Source organism: Littorina saxatilis, linkage group LG4 (genome assembly GCF_037325665.1).
Source record: "Littorina saxatilis isolate snail1 linkage group LG4, US_GU_Lsax_2.0, whole genome shotgun sequence".
In the NCBI taxonomy this organism is placed as follows: Eukaryota; Metazoa; Mollusca; class Gastropoda; order Littorinimorpha; family Littorinidae; genus Littorina; species Littorina saxatilis.
The window spans coordinates 17794643-17817560 of NC_090248.1; the positions used below are offsets into that span (position 1 = coordinate 17794643).

At 39.6% G+C, this 22918-nt stretch overlaps 2 long non-coding RNA genes across 2 annotated transcripts; one reads left to right on the forward strand and one right to left on the reverse strand.

Annotated features, from left to right (window-relative positions):
- Positions 1-11301: 11301 nt before the first annotated feature.
- Positions 11302-13757, reverse strand: LOC138964124 (uncharacterized). The gene is made up of 3 exons (XR_011455026.1): positions 13618-13757; positions 12964-13056; positions 11302-12273 (listed from the first exon to the last, which is right to left on the reverse strand). It is a non-coding gene; the product is annotated as an uncharacterized lncRNA (long non-coding RNA).
- Positions 13758-13919: 162 nt separating this feature from the next.
- LOC138964125 (uncharacterized) lies at positions 13920-19366 on the forward strand. The gene is made up of 5 exons (XR_011455027.1): positions 13920-14059; positions 14355-14523; positions 14949-15083; positions 15400-15558; positions 17230-19366. It is a non-coding gene; the product is annotated as an uncharacterized lncRNA (long non-coding RNA).
- The last annotated feature ends 3552 nt before the right edge of the window (positions 19367-22918 follow it).

Consider the following 22918-nt stretch of genomic DNA (forward strand, 5'->3'; position numbering starts at 1 on the left):
TCGAGATTTTAAAAAAATATAACAAAAAGTCTTCTTTTCGTGGAAGTTGATAATTTCACTTATTTTCACTCTGTTTTTGATAAGCTTCTTTAGTTTCCTGGTGTGCTTCAAATAATGCTCTCATCGACCCGAAACAGATAAATCTAAAGCATATTTTAATTAGTCTGACTTGTACACTAAGTTGTATCATGTTATTTTGAAGTATAGGGGGCTTTTTACAGTGATTCGTGAAGGCCGCTTGACTGGTCCATATTAGGCGCCCAGGCTCCTAATATGGACCATTTGTGATTTTTTCTGTATTTAATTTTTGCTGAATGTCTATCAAAGCTATTTCACTCTAATTAGTCCTAACGGTTAACCTAAGAGAGAAGGACTACCAAACACAAAATGAAACTTCTTCGCAAGAAAACAAGCTAGTTATCAGCATGAAACAAAAAGTGGTCCATATTAGGAGCCCTTCCCCTACGCACAATAACAGACGGGATCCCTATGCTGAACGTAATGTTTAGAATGCAATTCAGGGCCTCAAAGCACGTCACAGTAATTCGAGATAACACGTCATACTTGTCTGTGACTTCAAAGGTAACTTCTTCGTCGCTTTTCTTCCAGTCTAAAAATGTACAGAGCTGCTATCGTGTTTGCGAGTTCCGTAATTGTTTGGCATATTATTTTTCTTTTAAGTGTTTTATGGCTTTTCGTTGTGCATTTTGCGATTACAGAGATAAGTTGCAAATTGACCATGAGTCGCCGCGGTAATTATCAACGTTGATTGGGTCTTTGAGAGTGAGTGCTTACAATCGTTGTCCTAGGAAACACGAATCCAAAGCCGCGATGGTTCCACACATCAAAAAATCTGTATGTTTACTTTTACAGATTGGCTTTTATTTTGATAATCCACGTTTCGCCTGAAACCTCAAACCCCTTCACCACCTCGATTTGTTACATGGGGAACAGTGTAATTTGTTCCCCAGCTGGTCATGAATGAAAACTCGTGAAAATGATGACAATGCTTGTTGTTGAAAAGGAAAGTCGCTTTTTCATTTTAATATTTGTCATTCCCTCATGCCAGGAGATTGATCCGCATAATTCCCACTTAATCTTTTGGCACATGTCGTTTATAGTTTGAGCAGTAACGTCCCTTTTTTGTTTAGTTTTTGTTTTAAAGGCACAGTAAGCCTCCCGTAAACCACCACAGAGCTCCCCGAGCGTCTACATATAGTACAAGCATACTTCCATTTGAACGCTCACCGAACGGGAACATCCTGGCTGCTTTCTGTCGAGCGTGAGAAATTTTCAAAGAATTTATTTTCGTGGACTTGGTCCTCAACAGCAATGGCGCCTCGTTTTGGTGCTGGACGGCTGTTATGAATACCGGAATTCACGCCCGGACAGTAAGCCTCCCGTACACCATCACAGATACTGTCAGGCTTTTACACACAGTACAAACACCCTTCCATTTGAACGCTCACCAAACGGGAACATCCTAGGTGCCCTACGTAAAGAGCGAGCAATTTGTAAAGAATTAATTTTGCAGATTGTCTCGAACACTTTTTGGACCCATCCTGAACTCAGGTCAAACATGAGTTACTTCCCTTCGGGTCTCATTCTATCGATGTAAACTGGCGATAGCCGTGAATCGATGATTATCAAAATGTTTTTGGACCGTAATTGACAGCTTGTTACACAAACATTCTTTAATCATAAAAGAATTCTTTTTTCATCAAGACAAGATCAGTACAATTCGAAGTTGTGAAAGTTTGAAAAAAGAAAAGCCCGGAAGCAGGGTCACGCAAGGGTCGTAGCAGACGACGGTTTATCAGTGCATATCGCCGTTCCTCTCAACAGTCAAAAGCCATCGCTAGAGTTCTTGTGAACCACAGCCGTTTGTTTCGTGCATAAAAACGTGCTATTGTAAATAAGCTCACATCGCGTCGCATTCAAATGACTAACTGACGACTACATTGTGAAAAAGGGAAACTGGATCACACGGGTTCACGATGGCTCAGGGGTAAGATAAACCACGCAAAAATAAATTCTTTGAAAATTGTTCGCTCTTTACGGAGGGCACCTAGGATGTTCTCAATCGGTGAGTGTTTAAATGAAAGGGTGTTTGTACTGTGTGTAAAAGCCTGACCGTATCTGTGATGGTTTACGGGAGGCTTACTGTGCCTTTAAGTTTCTTGTTCAACTTTCAGAAGAATCAAAACCACGCTGAAAAGGATCAGCGAAGCGTTTTTTATGCTTCAACGGGATAACATGCCTTTACATTTTGAGCAATGAAACACTAGTCTGATGAGTTTGATCCGATGAAACACAAATCTTAGGCACTTGCACACGTTCGTTGCCTTGCTTCAGATGTCTAGATTCTCTGTTTCCGTATTTTCTGAATTCATACTCGCGTGGCCTTTTCCAGACTCTTGTGTCAAACGAAACTAATTCATTTTTTCATCAGGCCACAGGTTGGTAGATTGGTAGATGATCAATCAATCAATCAATCAATCCTTCCAGCCAGCCAGCCAGCCAGCCAGCCAGCCATCAATGAATCAGCCAACGAACGAACCAACCAACCGACCAACGAGTCAACCAACCAATCAAGCAGTCAATAAATCAACAGGAGATATGAAAATATCGAGTGAAAACATCAATTTTAGAAGTTCTTGTGTGGGAAAGTTGCAGCTGCACATGTTCCATTTTGTGTGACGGATGCAGGAAGAATCCTCATGAGTGATTTAACTCCCTGCACCTACTCAGTATTCACAAATTCAATCGTTGAGAGTAATGCATTATTAATCGTTATGTTAAAGTTCCCTTTGACGAAAAGTAGCTGCATGCTCCATTTATTGTAGCCAGTTTGGGAACAAACGGTAAGTTATTTTAAATCCCTGCAGGCACTCACTATTCAAATTTCAATCGTTTAGAGAAATAAATTGGCAATCGCAGTGTTAACATTTCCTCTATGCAACAAAATGAGAAGTTCATGGTTCGTTTGTCAATAAAATTACGCAGATCAGCCATCTGGTAGTAAATAAAACCTCTGCGGATACTCAATATTCAAAATCCAAACGTCAAGAGAAAAACAACCATTCCACCCCTCTCTTTCCCTCTCCGCCTCTTCCCTCCTTATTTTTAGCTTTCAGACCAGAGAGCCAGGGAATGGAAATGACGTCTGCTAAATGCTTAATTTGCATGACACGGCGCTCGCCGTATCCCGACGGCCCTATCGGCGGCTTATGACTTCCGGTGGACGGATTTTGTGAAAGTTGTCGCCGGCGAGTGACAGTGCGACACGAAATGCGCCTGTTTATTACACTCCCCTTTTCCGTCTATCCTCTATTGCTTTCACGCGTTAAAGAAGCTGTCTGACGTTAAAATAACCGTAGACAGCTGCATCAACAATATTGAAACCCCATTGTCGGGCAATGAAAAAAGAGTTAATAAACACACAGCATTTAATTGAACTGTTCAGACACCACTGCAAGGAGTTTTGCAAGTAGCTGTGCAATTATAGTTTGCTATACATGTACTTGATTAAAAAAAAGAGCCTAAAAGAGAGTGGCAATGGAAAACGATGTGGGTTACATTGTCCCCACCTTGTCTCCGAAACTGTATAGATGTACACACTAAAAACACAAAGTGAGTTGAACACTAAACACCACATTTCTATGTACCTTTCACAGACATTTCGTATCCAGCCATTAAACTCACTGCAAACATGAGGTTAACTGTGTCCTGAAGTAAAAATATTCTAACAAAAAATCAGTCTTCTAATTTCAAAAATGAGTAAAACACCATCTAGACTATTATATTCCTTTTCACAGACATGTACAGAGCCTTTAAAATCAGTGCATTTACTGCGGAGTACATGATAAAGGATTCACCAGGGAAATCTGTTGTCAAGCAAAATTGGCCATCACCAGGCAGGATAACGAAAAAGGCGGCTTGGATGAAAATGACCCGGGAGATTTTAGTTAGTTACTTTCAAATAAAACATGCTCGGGGACCTTTTTGCCAGAATAAACAGGTTTTTATTCATCCGTTCCTCTTCCTCAAAGGACTGATGCTCGCATCCATTATCGTTACGCTAGTTCGATTTTGCCTTCATAGGCCTATTAGGCCGCTTACATAAAAGGCGCGGTGACGTAGTTTGCTGTCGATGTGTTTACTCTGTGTTGATTGTAATTTTTAATGAGATCTGAAATGTGTTCTGGCAATATAATACGACTGTCATAAATCAGGGCTAACCGAAAGCTGTGATAACAGTGCAGGTGGGTGGTTGTAGTTCTTCATTTATACGGCTTAGACAAGTGTCATGTGGGGCTTGGGCAACCAGCCGCTGTCAAAGTGTTCTGGGTACCTCATGTACCTCTTTCACATCACAAACCCCTTTTTACAGCAAGTCATATCACGGATCGAAAAAAAATCATTGTCTATTTTTGTTAAAGCAACCATGTAGACGGCACCGTTAGAGACCGTGGGATTTTTGTTGTTGTGGTATCGTTTCATAGAACTTGTTTTTATGGTACCATAATTTGATTGGGTATTTTTAGCTCTATGAGAATAAAAGTATTCAGCGTACCTGAAAAACTTGCGCGATTGTCCCGAGTCTCCATTCGTTACATCTTGTCCCGCTGTTCTGCAGGATGTATGTTGCAAGCACCAAGTCCTGTCAGTCAGTTTTCTGATGTGTAAATGTAACCGAAAAACTGAATTATATGCATGCTTCGGTGATTTAGACAAGAAATGCTGACGGGAAAAGTTCTTTGGTCTAACGATAGTGCGACAGTTAAAAGAGAGAGAGAGAGAGAGAGAGAGAGAGAGAGAGAGAGAGAGAGAGAGAGAGAGAGAGAGAGAGAGAGAGAGAGAGAGAGAGAGAGAGAGAGAGAGAGAGAGAGAGAGAGAGAGAGAGAGAGATAACAAAATAACAACATTTTGAAGTTTCTTTCTTTGTACGTGGTCCTAGCTTTTAGGGTTAAAGGAAGAATTTTCTGCTAGCTGAAGAGTTGCTTTGACGATGCAAAGCCACTTTTGAACACTTGCAGTTATTTCTAACTGTGTCAAAAATGTAGCCTTAAATTGTTAGTAAGAATCAAGGAGATATGTTATTTTCTTATCAGCAATTTAATGATGAGGAAAGTTTGAAAGGACTACTGCAGGTCCGATTTTATTTCACCCTAGCAGTGCACAGGTCTAAATTTTACCCGTAAAAGTTTCTGTTTGCTGTGAAAGATTCATACTTCTTATGCGTTGTTCTGAAACCTTGGGTGTTTGCGCTGGATACTCAGAAAAGGCGAAATGGGAAAATTCAATAAAGCTGAACAACGGGAAATGGACGGCTTTAACCGGAAGAGGAGGGTAGCTGGGTAAAAACTACCGGTGGTCAGGTTGAGTTTTACTACCCTCCCCAGATGGACTCTGAAATTTGTACAGCCATTTCTGTTTTAATCACCCAAAACGTTCCAGCTGAGCTAGCTCTATTTTCCCCAGATGAAAAGAATGAAGGATGATGTGAAACTGAGCTCACTCCATATAAGCCTTTGTTCCTTGTTTTATTCACTTTGGGTTATCCGCTGTTCACTCGGTTTTCACGGTCTGCACTTGCCTGCCCCCAGGATTCCGCGAAGCTATCTCAGTCCATTTTTTCGTGTCCCCATATAAGTAATACCATTCCAGCCAGCCAACCAGGATGAAATATTGACATTGTCTACTCCTCCATATGCCCCTCCTTTAATTCTCTTATTCTTCAGTGAAAGTAGTGCCCTTTTTAGCACATAACCAGTTAATGTTCTCTGAGAATCAGAGGTCGGACTAGGCAGTGCAACACCAGCTTCGATTAAAGGCACAGTAAGCCTCCCGTAAACCATCACAGAGCTCCCCGAGCGTCTAAATACAGTACAAGCATACTTCCATTTGAACGCTCACCGAACGGGAACATCCTGGCTGCTTTCTGTCGAGCGTGAGACATTTTCAAAGAATTTATTTTCGTAGACTTGTTCCGTTAACAACAACGGCGCCTCGTTTTTGCGCTAGACCTAACTTTTAAAATCTAAATAATAAATTGACAGCTTGTTACACAAACATTCTTTAATCATAAAAGAATTCGTTTTTCATCAAGACAAGATCAGAACAATTGGAAGTTGTGAAAGTTAAAAAAAAGAAAAGCCCGGAAGCAGGGTCACGCAAGGGTCGTAGCAGACGACGGCCGGTTTATCAGTGCAAATCGCCGTTCCTCTCAACAGTCAAAAGCCATCGCTAGAGTTCTTGTGAACCACAGCCGTTGTTTCGTGCATAAAAAAAACCGTGCTATTGTAGATAAGCTCACGTCGAGTCGCATTCAAATGACTAACTATGACGACTGCATTGTGAAAAGGGAAAACTGGATCACACGGGTTCACGATGGCTCAGGGGTAAGATAAACCACGCAAAAATAAATTCTTTGAAAATTGTTCGCTCTTTACGGAGGGCACCTAGGATGTTCTGAATTGGTGAGTGTTTAAATGAAATGGTGTTTGTACTGTGTGTAAAAGCCTGACCGTATCTGTGATGGTTTACGGGAGGCTTACTCTGCCTTTAACTCTGTGGTTAAACGAATGAGAGGGTCTAACTCGACAGCGACACCGGCCTAGTTCCAAAGTGGCGGACTGCGGGGTTTTCTGTGCTTGACGGAACCAAGACGGAGCTGCCTCTTGTGGTGCTGGAACCAGATTGAAATCGACGTCTCCGCCATTGAGGCTCCAGCAGCGTGCCTAGTGGCCACAGAATGTCCCATCGACACGAGACGATCCCTGGGAGACACGAGTGGGCCCGCGTCAAGATGGCGTCGTCCTGTTTGATCTCGCTCTCTTCACATCCTATTCACGCTACGGGCATTCCGCGACATAGCACCCCCTTACTGCACAGCCCCATTTGCCCACTTAATTACTTCAAACACCCAATACCAATATCATTGGGCCGAAAGCAATTAATCTGCCGATATCTAAACACTCGGGGCAGGCGGAGATTTAATTGGGTGGGTGGCGGGGAGCAGGGGTAAGTAGTGAACGAGATGAGCCAATCAAAGAGGGAGAATGGCGACGGGCCAATACGAGTGACCGCTGAGTGCGCACATGTGTTTGTCTCTCCCAGACTGAAGGGCGACGGGAGGTTTGGAACTGTCAGACCTCTGGCCAAATGCCCCGGGTGGCTGGTCCTCCAGGGCAAGGGACAGGGGAGACAACAGGGCGTGGAGTGGCGGGGAGAGGACGGCGCAATCTGCACCAGTTCCACGCTGCCACCCTCTGCATGCACACCGCGCCGTCAGCTGTCCTCTCCGGCGTCTCTTTTCTGGGCATCAGTGACAAGGGCCCTCGCTCAGTTCAAATAAAAACGTATTGTAGATTTCAGGACCGATCCTTGTTCATCATAGGAGCCGCAGGGTAAGGGGTAGTGTGGTGGGGTTTAGAAATATTGGAACATAGAAACTTGCACAAATACCGCGGATCAGTGACGACTGGTCTTCGTCGGTTTACGGTTAAAAAACAAAAACAAGTCGCGTGAAGCGAAATTAATACATTAAGTCAGGTTGTCAAACTCACCAAATGATACTGAACTTAAAGTGACAAGCCAGTACAGCACAGTAGCGTACAGCGCTTAAAACTGAGGAAAGCGTGCTTTTCTATATTAAAAAAGCCCACCTTTATGAGCTTGTTTGTAATCCAAAAATAACATATCTATGTTTTTGGAATCAAAAATTGATAAAGATTAAGATGAATTTATTATCGGAACTATTGCTCAAATTTATATTTCCTTAACATTGAGATTTTTAATGACCAAACTCATTATCGAATTCTTAAGCTTCCACGCTGAAATACAATACCATAGTCCGGGCTTCGTCGAAGATTGCTTGACCAAAATGTCAATCAATTTGATCAAAAAATTAGGCCGTGACAGTGCTGCCTCAACTTTCACTAAAAGCCGGATATGACGTCATGAAAGACATTTATCGAAAGAAAGAAAACAAAGTCATGGGATTGTCATGAAGTGGATTGAAGTGTGAATAAGGAGTTAGTTTTATGTATACGTGTTCTGCCCTATCTTATTACACTGACTCTTCACTCTTCACACTAAAATACTCCAAACACAAAATTTGGGAGGATACAGACTTATTATTTCCTCACACAAATTATAACACAATTCTTCACCTCAATAACAACATCAATACCAATCACTTTCTCGTCCCCACCGTTCATACACTCTCTTCACAATCTCTCCATACATGTGATTAATAATATCAAGAACTATTTCAATAATAAATTACTGCACCGGCACCAGGTAAAGTGTTGACAGACACTCACGAGTTCGTATCACGGCTCACTACATGTCGTCATTTACACCTCCTTGTGCCGCTGAATCCACGTAGACGATGAATTCCCAGAAACTCTCCTTTTAGATGCCAACATGCACCCTTCACGTTTCTCCCCGAGAAACACTTTCGCCATTAACGAAAAGAACCGTCGTCTCTACGACCGGTGATGATGGAGACTCCTCCGTCCAGCCACCTGCGCCGATGTGGTCTCTCTCTCCACCATCGTCACGCCTCTTCCGTGTGAGGTCCGTCCCTCGCTCACGCTCATGAACCCTCGTCATGGAAACTCCTAAAGAATTAACCCAAGTCTTAATACAACATTCTCTTAAACCATCTCCTCTTCCTAAACTAAAGTCATGTAACATCTCTCTCGTTCATTCTACATTCACATTCCGTCCACAGTCAATATCCAAACTATACTTCATCCATGAATCACTTAATCCACTACTGACACTACCATACATAGTATCACTGTCTTAAACATAACATAAATGCGTAACAACAATTATGTTCAAGAATTTACCAACAAAAACCATAATACACTCACAACAAGAATTCTCTTAAAACTTCACACTAGACTTTAGTGCACTTTGTATACACTAACATTTACATTCCAGCTATGTATTCAAGCTTCAATAATATACAACATAGTAAATCATTTACCTTAAGAGACCCGTCTCTTGAAAGAGTGTTTGTCTCCGACAAACCTGACAACCGCTATACACACCTTGCTCGGTCGAGCATCTACAACGTTGTGTCGTTCTCAAACCCAGACCAGCTACATTTCTCATAAACACAACTCATGTCAAACTAGGGTTTTCTCGTGCAACACACGAAACCCGTGATATCGCTTCAAACGTGTCCTAGCATATCCCAATTCAATGTTTAGGGAGGTTAAAATCACGACGTGCTTCACATCACAACTATCCTACTCACATCTTTGTGACAGGGATATCATACTCAGGAACTCTAATGTGAAGTTTCATGAAGATCGGTCCAATAGCCTGTTTTCTCTGAACCGCTCTACACACACACACACATACACCACGACCCTCATCTCGATTCCTCCTCTATGTTAAAACATTTAGTCAAAACTTAACTAAAATTAATGTAATGACCATACCATACTAAATGTTAAATTACTGTAGCTTTCAAGGGTTGGGTTCATTTCACGCAGGGTTTTGAAATGATTTGCCAGAACATAGAAGTTGCAAAATACTGTTTAAAATAGGAAACGACTTTACACGGGAGTAGCTTTGTGTGGGTTGTTTGTTAGTAACGATCGCGAAGGGGTCGTGCCTATCGACTGGCATGGTAGATTAGCGAGAAAGTAACAGAGCCATCCAGCTACACGGTGTACCACATGCTCTGACTTCCGGTCCAACAAGACACGACAGTAACCATTCAGCTCTTCCTTCCTACCCCGTGCAGCAGCCTTTTCAGTATATGCCTTGCAAGGGTTAAGTTAAAACTGTCCCAATAAACCCATCAACATCTGAATTAAAATGTTACGCATGTAAAAATCAAAATTAATGGTGTGCCTTTCGTACGAGCAACCCTGATAGCATGCTAACGTTAATTTAACGTTAATTTAACGTTTGCATGGTTAGATTTTGGTTTACGGTTAGCATTAAACGTTAAATCAACGTTAAATTAACGTTAGCAGAAAAACGGTTATAAAGCAAACGTTAAATTAACGTTAAATTAACGTTAACAAGCAAACCGTTTTCATGGCAAACCTTTTTTAAACGTTAATTTAACGTTTGCCTGAAAACCAATATAAAACGGTTTGCATTGAAACGTTAAAATAACGTTAAATAAACGTTGACACATAACCGTTCAATATCAAACCATTTTTTAACGTTAATTTAACGTTTGCCTGAAAACCAATATAAAACGGTTTGCATTGAAACGTTAAAATAACGTTAAATAAACGTTAGCACATAACCGTTCAATATCAAACCATATTTAAACGTTAATTTAACGTTTGGTCGAAAACAATTAAAAAACGGTTTGCACTGAAACGTTAAAAAAACGTTAAATAAACGTTGACACATAACCGTTCAAAATCAAACCAATTTCAAACGTTAATTTAACGTTTGCCCGAAAACAATTAAAAAACGGTTTGCACTGAAACGTTAAAAAAAACGTTAAATAAACGTTGACACATAACCGTTCAAAATCAAAGCAAAATCAAAAAAAAAAAAAAAAAAAAAAAAGTTATTGTTGTGGTGGCAACAACTTGAACAAGAAACTTTTTTTTTTAAAATGTCAAAAATTTTTTTTTTTTTTTAAATATAATTTTTTTTTAATTGACATATATATCAAAAACAAACCTTTCAAAAAAATGTATTTGTTAAAAAAAAAAAAAATTAAAAAAAAACATAATGTAACGTTAAATTAACGTTAGTTTTATGCTTTATGGCTACGTTTCTTTCACGTTTTATGGCGAACCTTAAATTAACGTTAGATTTAGGTTAGTTTACTCATCAAGATAAACGTTAAATTAACGTTAACATTAAACGTTAATTTAACCAAAATAAAACCATAATATAACGTTAAATTAACGTTAATTTAACGTTTACCGCTAATGTCAATTTGACCAAAATAAAAGTATAATACAACTGCTGTTTGAATGTATTTTTCACGTTGAGTGCTAACATTAAAAAGAACCCCCAAAAACATAATCAAACAAATCATAAGGAAAATAATTGTATTTAAATTTTTTTTTTGCTTTGTAATTTTTTTTTCTTATTTGAAGATGCATTTCCCATAATCTTTTCTGTCTGCTGTTGTTGTAGTGTTTGTTATATATGTAGCTAAAACCGTGTTAAAAAAAGACAAGCAAACACCAACAAATCAAAGTTTGAAAAAGGTTTTTGGTGAGAATGGTTAACTTTGCAGCTAACGCTATTTTATCTTGTTGTATTACTTAATCCGGAGAGCATGCAGGCTGTTGATTTTTGATCTCTGTCTCATTGGAAGGATGGTACTGGCCAGGTCTCATATTTTGAGCCAAACAGTGTACATGCTAACATAAAACAAAACAAAAGACAAATAAATAAAACCATTAGAAACATGTTTTGAGAATATGTTCTAAACATTTATTCATCATTCCCTGATATTTCCACAATATAAAAAATAAAAAATACACAACCATGATGAAAATGTCAAAAGTTGAATCAGTTCTAAAGTTTCTAGAAGTGAGTTTGGATATATCACACTTTTAGGTTCTGTACCTAGAAATTTACCAATTCTATTCCATCTTTTGGGTTTAAAAAAGTCTTTGCAGATATATATTATACATCTGAAATGATGCCAGAAGAGACAAGGAAATATGAGGTTATTTGCAACACCACCAGCAGAGGAAGAAGTCGCTCACTTTGCAGCAGCAGATAAAAAGAATTGTTGAATTTGAAGCAGGAGCAGACACAGAAGTTGTTGAATGTGTAGTATCTGCAGCAGACAAAGAAGTTGTTGAATTTACAGCAGACGATATATTTGTTAAATCTGCAGCAGCACACAAAGAAGTCATTCACTTTGCAGCAGCTCCAGACAACAAGAATTGTTGAGTTTTAAGCAGGAGCAGACACAGAAGTTGTTAAGTTTGCAGCAGGAGCAGCGGCAGACAAAAAAAGTTCTTGAATTTGCAGCAGACGATATACTTGTTAAATCTGCAGCAGCAAACAAAGAAGTCATTCACTTTGCAGCAGCTCCAGACAACAAGAATTGTTGAATTTTAAACAGGAGCAGACACAGAAGTTGTTAAGTTTGCAGCACCAGCAGACAAAGAAGTTGTTGAATTTGCAGCAGACGATATATTTGTAAAATCTGCAGCAGTAGCCATGGAAAAAGTTGTTGATACAACCAGTGCAGACGATGACATGTCTGCAATAGGCGACTTTGAAGATCTGCTCCACATGCTATGACACCTGCAAAGACAAAGAATGCAACAATCTTAAAACAAAGAATTCAGTGTTATTTCAGAACTTCAGTGTAAACACTATAATTATGTCTTCTTTGTTGGTGTTCTTTGCTGTTCTTTGCTGAACATAGAACTGAAGGTAAATAAGGTTTAAATTGTCTTTGCATTATGCCAATATTGTTGAATTTACTTCTGTGAATTTGCTAACTTTGATAGCATCATTGTGTGTTTGAATGAAATGCTCTATGTCAATGCTGCCTGGCACGGATAACAGCCCTACCAACCCGTCCACCTACACCCCCACCCCACCCACACACACTCACACAGAACACCTTCCAACAAAATTTTCCCCAGACTAAGACAATAGAATGTCAGTTGGACCTTGACTAAAAATATGCATAGGTAAAGATGTCCCAGCTACAACAAATTGTTCTGTCGGAAGACCTCCAACATGCCGAAATGATGTGATGGCCGACCAGCCAAGGATTAGAACAATGCGTCATATAATATCAGCATGTATCAATGACCCTAGGCTGAGGCCTGACAATAACACTGCCTTCTCTCAAATATGATTTTCTGTTATAAATATAATAATATGACTGCTGGAACATTCTGATTCATCTTAGCGTTAAACAAGGATTTTACCTGCAAACACACACACACACACACACACACACACACAGTGACACACACTTACTTGGCCTCAACAGCCAGAATGTCGGGGTTGTACCTTGTAGTTTACATCCCTGTGAATGCTTTCTGTTCCATCCTCATGGTAATTCCTCCCACCCTGCAATGAAAATTGAAAGCATTGATGTGTGAATTGCATTAATTACAATAGTCTAAACACACTCAAATCTTTACTTGTTAATGAAGACAGAGAGATAGAGAGTGGGAATAGAGTGGGGGGAGGGGAGAGAGCAGTTGTCAATCAAACCTTGTTTTAAAAATTTAACTTTTATTTTTAAGTGTCTTTGAATAGATCATTTTCGAAAATAACTCCCCATGCCTCTCCTGAGATCTCTTATTTACTGTACAGTTATGCATTTGACCTGAAGCTGTAAGATTGAACAGTAAGTGCCCTGCGTGCACATGTGTGGAAAGTATCAGATTGAGAGAGAGAGAAAGTCTCAGATTGAGAGAGAGAGAGTAACAGACAGACAAAGACAGAGAGAGAGACTGAAACTGAGAAAGAGACAGAAGGCAGGAAAGAAAGAGAGAGAAATCCACCTTTCCAATCGTTATGCATGATATTGCTTTGATATTTGTGACTCGTATGAAAAATAAGTCAACAATCACAATGCCAACGGATCGTGAACTATGAATTTACAACAGCACAGTTCAACATTACCTGAATTTCTTCCTGCTGAAAGTTCCATTTGCCATTCGCCTCAGCGTCACAAGATCTGTATTACTATTAGTCCTGATATATGCTGAAGTGTAGCATGTTATCTTATACATGTGTCAGCAGTCACACTGGCTTTGAAGTTGCTAGCGTTTTAAAAACTGTTACAGAAACTTTTTTTAATTTCGATTCCACTGTGAAAGGTTGAGACTGAGAGTACTGTCCCTTGGCGATCAAGGGAGGTCACTCAGAATTTTCGTTCCTAGTTATCGAACTTGGACGTAACGGCACGTTGTCAACAAATGCGTTGGGAAGATTGAAAACTGGCAGTTGCAAGAGCACTATGTGATACACCAACAGAAACGAACCAGACTGGACAGTCCAATACTAAGACCGAAGGCGCAAGACATAATTACTGGACTGGTTTCAAGAGTTTTACAAACTTTGAGTGAGTATTGCCTCAGTGAACTTGGAAGATATAGATTTGCTAATTATTGAGACTTTTTCTTTTTTATTATGTATTTTTCTTGGAATATAAGACTAAAAAGTGTGTTTGTTTCTTATGTGTGTGTGTGTTTGTGTGTGTGTGTGTGTGTCACTGTGTGTGTGTCACCGTGTGTGTGTGTGTTTAGGTGTTTGCTGTTTTTCTTTATTGTTGTTGTTGCCTGAAATGGTGATTTGAACTAAGAATCTATTCCTTTTATGATTCTGTTGTGCATAATAAATAGCTTTTATTCTTTCAGATTTATAGTTATACCACAAAAAAAACTGTCTGCATTTGGTGGGGAGGTGCCTTAACTGGTCAAAAAAAAAGTGAGCCGATTGATGGCATGGCCGTTCATCGCATTTGGATGGTAAAAAGCAAAACCAGTTTCCATTCTTCAACAAGCTGAAGGTTTGCATTGGAAAACAGTAAGTGTTTTTTTTAAATGAGTTTTCAATGTAACTGACAGAACAATTTGTTGTATAATTATTATAATCAGTTGTGTAATGCTTGCAAAACATACAGTCACATGTACACACGCATCCCCCACCCCACCCCACCCCTTTCCACATATACACACACACACACATGTACACACGCATCCCCCACCCCACCCCACCCCTTTCCACATATACACACACACACACACACACAAACTCCAATTTGAACTGTTCCTGTTTCAGTGGTGGACCTTTCTGGTGACCTGTAATTACTCAACTGTCAGTTGGAACATATTAGGGAAAATAATCTATCATTGTGCTTTTGTACATTTGTTGGTTAAATCAGAATTACTTACAATTCTGTTTCCAGTCCTTTGTGCAAATTCGTATTAATTGGACATTATTTCTTTCAGATGAAAAAATCCTGTCTACAATCGGAGATGGGGGTGGCAATGGGAGGGGGCCACAGTCTGAAGGATGGCTGTACCAAAGCATGCAGTTGGAAGGGGACAACCCATCAAGGTTTACAATTATCAGCTTTGAAAACAGTGAGTACAATTTGGTACATGTATAATTATTGTTGTCAGTTGTTTATTGCTTGTAACAGACCCCCCCCCCCCACACACACACACACACACACACACACACACACACACACACACACACACACACACACACACACACTCATAAATTCAATATCAACCGTTTCTGTTTCAGTGATGGACTGGTATGATGAACTTTTCTGTTTTTAATAACATTTAGGAAAACATGTTGTCATTCTGTGCTTGTTTGTTTTTGTGATAACTGAGAATCCTTGTTCTCATTCCTGTGCACATGTATTTATATTGATTTTTATTCGCTCAGATAACAAGCAAGTCTGCAATTGGTGGGGAGGTGTCTGGACTGGTGGGAAGACTGATGAGTTCATTGATGACAGATGATTGTACCAAAATTATTCAATCGGAAGAGGGAAAAAACATCGAAGTTTCCGTTGTCTGTGCTGAAAGTTCACACTGTTGACCAGTAAGTGAATTGTTTAAATCAGTGTCGTCTTTTTTGAGTCACTTGAGAAAAAGTGACTCTATGTAATCGGTCAGTGTTAGTCTGTCCGGCCGTCCGTCCGTCCGTAGACACCACCTTAACGTTGGACTTTTCTCGGAAACTATCAAAGCGATCGGGCTCATATTTTGTGTTTAGTCGTGACCTCCAATGACCTCTACACTTTAACGATGGTTTCGTTGACCTTTGACCTTTTTCAAGGTCACAGGTCAGCGTCAAAGGAAAAATTAGACATTTTATATCTTTGACAAAGTTCATCGGATGTGATTGAAACTTTGTAGGATTATTCTTTAGATCAAAGTTTTTACATCTGTAGCCTTTTACGAACGTTATCAGAAAAACAAGGGAGATAACTAGCCTTTTCTGTTCGGCAACACACAACTTAACGTTGGGCTTTTCTCGGAAACTATAAAAGTGACCGGGCTCAAATTTTATGTGAACGTGACTCCCAGTGACCTCTACACTTTGACGTCTGCTTTGGTGACCTTTGACCTTTTTCAAGGTCACAGGTATGTCTTGAAGGAAAAAAATTGAAATATCATATCTCTGAAACTATTCATCGGATTTGATTCAAACTTTATAGGATTATTCTTTACATCAAATTATTTACATCTGTAGCTTTTTACAAACGTTATCGGAAACACAGGGGAGATAACTAGCCTTTCCTGTTCGTCAACACACAACTTAACGTTGGGCTTTTCTCGTAAACTATAAAAGTGACACAGCTCTAAGAGTAACAAATGTTAGTGTGTCTACTGTTAATATGATTGCTTCGAAAAAAAATTAATGATGCTAGTTTATGTGAATTAAGTTATTAATGGGGTTTGTTTATGTGAGATTAATGAGAGTATTTTTAATGCCAAGGTAAATATTTTGTTGCTCGATCCATGCAATCTCATTCTTCAGGAATGCATTGTGTTGTGAATAGCAATTTCTTCCTGTCCATCTGATGCCTCATATAATATTCAGAACTGCGAAAGTGACTCGATCGAGCGTTTGCTCTTCTTGTTTTCTGTGGTGCTTAATTTCAATATCAGTTGTGTAATGCTTGCAACACACACAATCTCTCTCTCTCTCTTTCTCTCTGTTTCTTTCTCTGTTGTTACAAATTGGGCTGAGACTTTTGATTTTGCATATGTGGACTTGCGCCTGTGTGTGTGTGTGTGTGTGCGCTTGTGTGCCTGTGTGTGTGTGTGCCTGTGTGTGTGTGTGTGTCTGTGTGTGTATACATTGGTGTGTTTCTTAGTACATGTATTGTATGTGTTTGTTACTGCTAATGTGTGTGAATGTGTGTTTGTTGTACTACGTTGCAAGCCCCTGAAGCAATTTTTTGATTAGTGCTTTTGTGAACAAGAAACAATTGACAAGTGGCTCTATCCCATCTCCCCCCCTTTCCCCGTCGCGATATAACCTCCGTGGTTGAAAACGACGTTAAACACCAAATAAAGAAAGAAAGAAAGATGTGTGTTTGTAAGTGTATATTTGTGTCAGTGTATGTGTCTGTTAGTGTGTGTTGGTGTTAGTGTGTGTGTGTGTGATTTAGTTTGTAATCCCAGCCATTGACTAAGGACCGTGTGTGATTTAGTTTGTAATCCCAGCCATTGACTAAGAACCATTTTTCCTTCTCTATCCCAGGTTGGTATCCTGCATAAGATTATGACCACTTCAAAGTCAGGGAGCTGGGCCTGGCCACATAGTTCAAGCAGAAGTTGAACTACTCCCTCACCATTACCATCATCATATTCTGTGAGGTGGACTTCACCTACGACCAGAAGTTTGACCAGCGTCAAAGAGCGAGTGCAGGCAGCTGCCAGTGCTACAGGACATCATTGCGCGCCATCTCACTAACAAGATTCAACACCTTTGCTGACCCACAGCTTCTGAATGCTGTGTTTGCAAAGCAGCCCGGCATCAAGCCTCATTTACATGGGTGCCATCATTCAGGACTAACACCAACAGTTCATAAACAAATATTCACTGTGCACACACGTTTGGCAAAGTGGAGCAGAAAACTTGCAGTCTTGCTGCTTGTTAATTTTTATTCATCGATGATTGTTTTTCATCTAGCTACTCCACAAAATATGTTAATATCTTTTGTGATAGCAAGAATTTTAATGAAATGAAGCAGAGCGCTATTTTAATATCTGAGAAACAAAGGGACGTAATTGCTCTGCTATTTGACATGTGCAACAAGAGTAAGTGAGATTATGTGGAAGCAATTTTCTTGGCACCTGTGAGAATAACACGCTTTTGAATGAACAAAAGACTTTACATGCATGTCGCACGTGTATGCATTAATAGCGCTTACATCCCTTCGTTTCTCATATTTTGTGCTACTGACTTGCTTGTATTACTAGAGACATCCAGGTTTGCCTTCGTCAAAAGTTCGTGAGTTCCGATCTTCGCGAGTTTGTTGAAGTGGTGACGTCACATCCCGTCACGGTCACCACTTTCCAATTTCGGTCCAGATCTACGCGAAATTCTTCGTGCGCGTTCGTCTGTTTTTCGAAACAGTGATGACGTGACGAGTAGCGTTATATATGACGAGTCTTTTTTATCGGAATATTCCAGACATCTGAATATGCTGGGTACACACGCAACACTGACAATTTTTTTCGATTTTTAGATTCATTCCTGTAAAATCTCCCAACTCTAAAACAAAATAGGCCTAGTGGAAACAAGTGTCTTGTGCAAGAGAGATCAAGGGAGATAATTGGCAGGATATGTCGCCCGTTGACTCAAGTTCTGAGTTTTGTGTGGGTATCCGTGTTCATGCACTAGGCCTCCAAAATGAACAGTTTACAGATGCACAGTCCACAGAAGCGTCGTAAAGATATCAAACTTTAACACTGCGCACATAAAACATATTTTTAACATTATGAAAAGGACTAAAAGTACTCGCGAAGATTGCTGATTAAGGTTCGTCAAACACGCCTTTTTCACCACGCAGATCCCGGTCTTCGGCAAGCCGTGGTGGGCGCGAAAACCCGAGCGCATGCGCATTGAGGCACAAAGTTAAAAATAGAAAGGAAATCCCCACCACCGACGAATGTTCGTCTGACGAAGGTTGAATCTGGATGTCCCTAGTGATTGTGCAAATAATTTGTATTGTTTTCATCTCTGATTTTGTCATTAACAATGATCGCTGTCGATAATGAGTTTGCACAGCCCTATGGTATTTACCTTGATGAACCCATACCAGCATTGTGATTGAAATTCTTAATTGCTGATCCTGTTATCGCCTTCTGATGATTTTTTTTTTTATCAAGTTCAGACTATTATTAGTCAATGTAGCATTGCTTCAATGAGATTAAGTCTACATATAATTTTTGCCTGCCCGATTGATAATACTATGCTGTGGTATTTTACTGAGACTGAAAAATGTGTTGTAATATTTTTTTAGTTCACATTTTCATGTTTTAGCAATTGAAGGAATTTAGTTTGCATTGTTCAACATTTTAAAAGTGTTACTGTTATCAAATTAGTATTCACATATTGAATTGTTAAAGACCCCAACAATTTAAATTTTAAATAAAATTTGTGATCTTGAATTTTCTGTGCATTAATTCAAATTTGTATTTGCAAATGTTATTTTAATGTTTTCAGGAGAACGTAAATTTAACGTTTGCATGTGAACGTTAATTTAACGTTGGCATGTGAACGTTAATTTAACGTTTGCATGAAAACGTTTGATTATGGTTTTGTTTTGGTTAATTTTATGTTTGCATGCAAACGTTAAAAAAACGTTAAATAAACGTTAATCTAACGGTTATATTATGGTTTTGTTTTGGTTTGTTTTTAGTTATTTTTACGTTAGAGGTTAACGTAAAATTAACGTTAATTTTACGTTATTTTATGGTTAGTTTTTGGTAAAACTAACGTTAAACTAACGTAAAAAGTTAACGTTACATTAACGTTAACCAGATGAGCAAAGTAACGTTAATGTAACGTTAACTTTTTACGTTAATGTAACGTTTACCGCGAACGTTAATTTAACGTTAATTTAACGTTAGCATGCTATCTGGGAAAGAACTAAATAATTACTCCCGCCACGAAGTTTTTACTCCACACATTTTTTTAAATATCGTTACGAGATTTCTCGGAGTCAGACTAAGGTGATGGTGCCAGACCTATGCGGGAGGTAAATTTAAAGTGGTGGTGCCAGACACGTGCCGGAGTCAGAGTGGTGGTGCCAGATCGGTGCTAAATTAAGTGGTGAGTGAGTGAGAATGATGGTGCCAGAGTAAGGATGGTAGTTACTGTACCGGATTGAGAGTGACAGAGTGAGAGCCAGACCGGTGCGAGATTAAGAAACCCAGAGAGTGGTGCTCTGAGAGTTGGAATGATGCCAAAGTGGGGGGTGTATTGGAAAGGCGGTTTCCATGTGTGCTGTTTTTGTTCCATTTACTTTTTAAATGAAACTAAGCTGGTTCGGGATTGCCACAATATTGGTGTTGTGTATTGTTGCTGTTATTAAGATGATTATATTTAAGATTGTAAGGCGCTTAGAACTATTTTAGGATTTGCGCCCTATAAATACCCTTATTATTATTGATATGATTAAGTGGTGCAGTTGTTTATTCTTTCTTTTGTGAACATTCGCTCAGTTATAACTTAATGTTTACAAATTCTCCTCAGACTGTCAAGCGAGCAGAGTGGCTGCGGGGATAAGAGCGACAGTATTCAAACACTATCACCTCCCAAGTCGTGAGTTCAAATCCCACTCCCGTCAATATTTCTCAGTGTGTGTGTTTGTGTGTCTGTCCCGACCGCTCCAAGACTGGCGGTACCAGCGTGACGTGCAAGCGTGTGTGTGAGTGTCTCTGTGCTAGTGGATGTGGAGTGAAAATGGAGGATCCAGACACGTGCATTACCAGTGCCAAGAGCATGATGCCACAGTGAGATTGGAGGTGCCAGAATAAGAATCATGGTGCCAGCGGGAGAGTGGTGGTGCAAGACCTGTGTCAGAGCGGACCCAGAGTCACAGTGGTGCTAGAGTGAGAGTGGTGGTGACGGAGTGAGAATGGTAGTACCAGATTGAGTGTCCGAGTGAGAGTGCCAGACTGGTTCCGGAGTGACTGTTAGACCGGTGCTGTCCCTTTCTAGTAAATATTGATTTTGTTCCCCATTTCCTTTCGATCGAGTGATTATTATCAAAATAGTCAAAGCAGATTCTCAAAATCAACATGTTTGCAATAAACTGACTGCAATTCTTATTAAAAAACCATTTGCTTCCTTTTTCTGCTTTCTTATTTTTTGCATTCACTATTGCTTAAAATAAACATTTGCGCAATTAACTACCGGTAATTGCAATTCTTTATCCCTTTCTTTCTTTAAAAAAAACCCCAGTTTAATGCTTTTATTGGTAAACTTTCACTTAAAGAAAATTGTGTTGTTAAACCTAGCTGAGACTGGACAAATGATCCGTGATTAGCCTGTGTTAAGAAAATTTAACCCTCATGTTTGCCCATAGTCACCTGACATTGAATTCAATATTCGGCATCTATGGGCATCCATACAGCTAATAGCAGCAGCTAAAGCTTTGACTCTGCCCAACCTCTGGCAGGAATAAAATAGCATATAGTTAAAGCGGAGCGATGGTCTCGCCCAGCTGGGCCACCACACCTGTGGGGGAAATCGAGGCCACTGGACCCAGTCATATTTGAACTTTCCTCGCCAGTTAATGCTTGGTTTGATATGAAACGCGTTAATATAGGGGCATTGTTCACCTGCAGAAGGTCTTTTGTTTTCCTTTTCTTTTTCCAACATTGGATTTGGAATAAGTCGAATGATCAAGCTGTATTTCTGGCGGTATAATTATATTCTTTTTAACCTTTATAAGTGGTGCAAAGAAGCGTCTCTTCGTATGAAGAAAGAAAAAGTCTTTCAACTACATCAGTTCAAGCGCACATACGTACACACCTATTTTTACATGTATGTGCGGAACATCCGCCCCCCCCCCCCCCCCCCGCCCCCCATGGTCTTTCTTTTCGTGGACAATGAGAGTGACATGCCATTTGTTTTTGTTTCATCCGTTTACTCATTTTAATGAATAACACACTGTTCAGACAGTTTTGAGTCATCCCAATGATTGTGACCTTTTTGTTTGTTTGTAGAAACGTCTTTTCAGGGCACAGGGTCAGTATTGTATCCTTAGCGGATTATGACTTTATTCAGTTATTCTGCAGAAAAGACAAATGCTGGAGAAAAACCGTTCTTTTCTGCAGCATTTCTGCATAATGTCATCTTTCGCCGAAGCAGCGTTTTTTTCTGCAGCAAAACATTTTACTGCAGTAAAATTGAAATCAAGAATGCTGCAGTAAAACGGTGCTGTTGTTTTACTGCAGAAAACCTGTTTACATTTTTTCTGCAGCATTTTGTACTGGCTCTTGGCGGATTATGACATTATTCAGTTATTCTAGAGAAAAACCGAAATGCTGGAGAAAAACTGTCTTTTCTGCAGCATTTCTGCATAATGTCATTTTTCGCCAAAGCAACGTTTTTTACTGCAGTAAAACAGTTTTTCTGAAGCATAATGCTTACTTGGTTTTCTGCAGCATTATTGCGATTAACTTTTTCTTCAGAATGGTCTGTGACAGTTTTTCTGGAGAAAAACGAACGACCTTGTAAAATAGCGTTTGTATTCGTCGCCCCCTGGGATAGTATAATAGTTTGTAACTATTGGTAATTCTGGATGAGTCCATCTCTCGACAGAGGGGGGCTCGCGTGCTCCAACATTATAATGAGCCAGTACAAAATGCTGCAAAAAAAGTGTAAACAGGTTTTCTGCAGTAAAACAACAGCACCGTTTTACTGCAGCATTCTTGATTTCAATTTTACTGCAGTAAAATGTTTTGCTCCAGAAAAACCCGTTGCTTCGGCGAAAGATGACATTATGCAGAAATGCTGCAGAAAAGACAGTTTTTCTCCAGCATTTCTGTTTTTCTGCAGAATAACTGAATAATGCCAAAATGCTGAAGAAAAAGTGTAAACTCCAATAGTTTGTAACTATTGGTAATTCTGGATGAGTCCATCTCTCGACAGAGGGGGGCTCGCGTGCTCCAACATTATAATGAGCCAGTACAAAATGCTGCAAAAAAAGTGTAAACAGGTTTTCTCCAATAAAACAACATCACCGTTTTACTGCAGCATTCTTAATTTCAATTTTACTGCAGTAAAACTGTTTTACTGCAGAAAATAACGTTGCTCTCGCGAAAGATTACAGACATTATGCAGAAATGCTGCAGAAACAAACAGTTTTTCTCCAACATTTCTGTTTTTCTGCAGAATAACTGAATAAAGTCATACTCCGTTAAGGATAGTA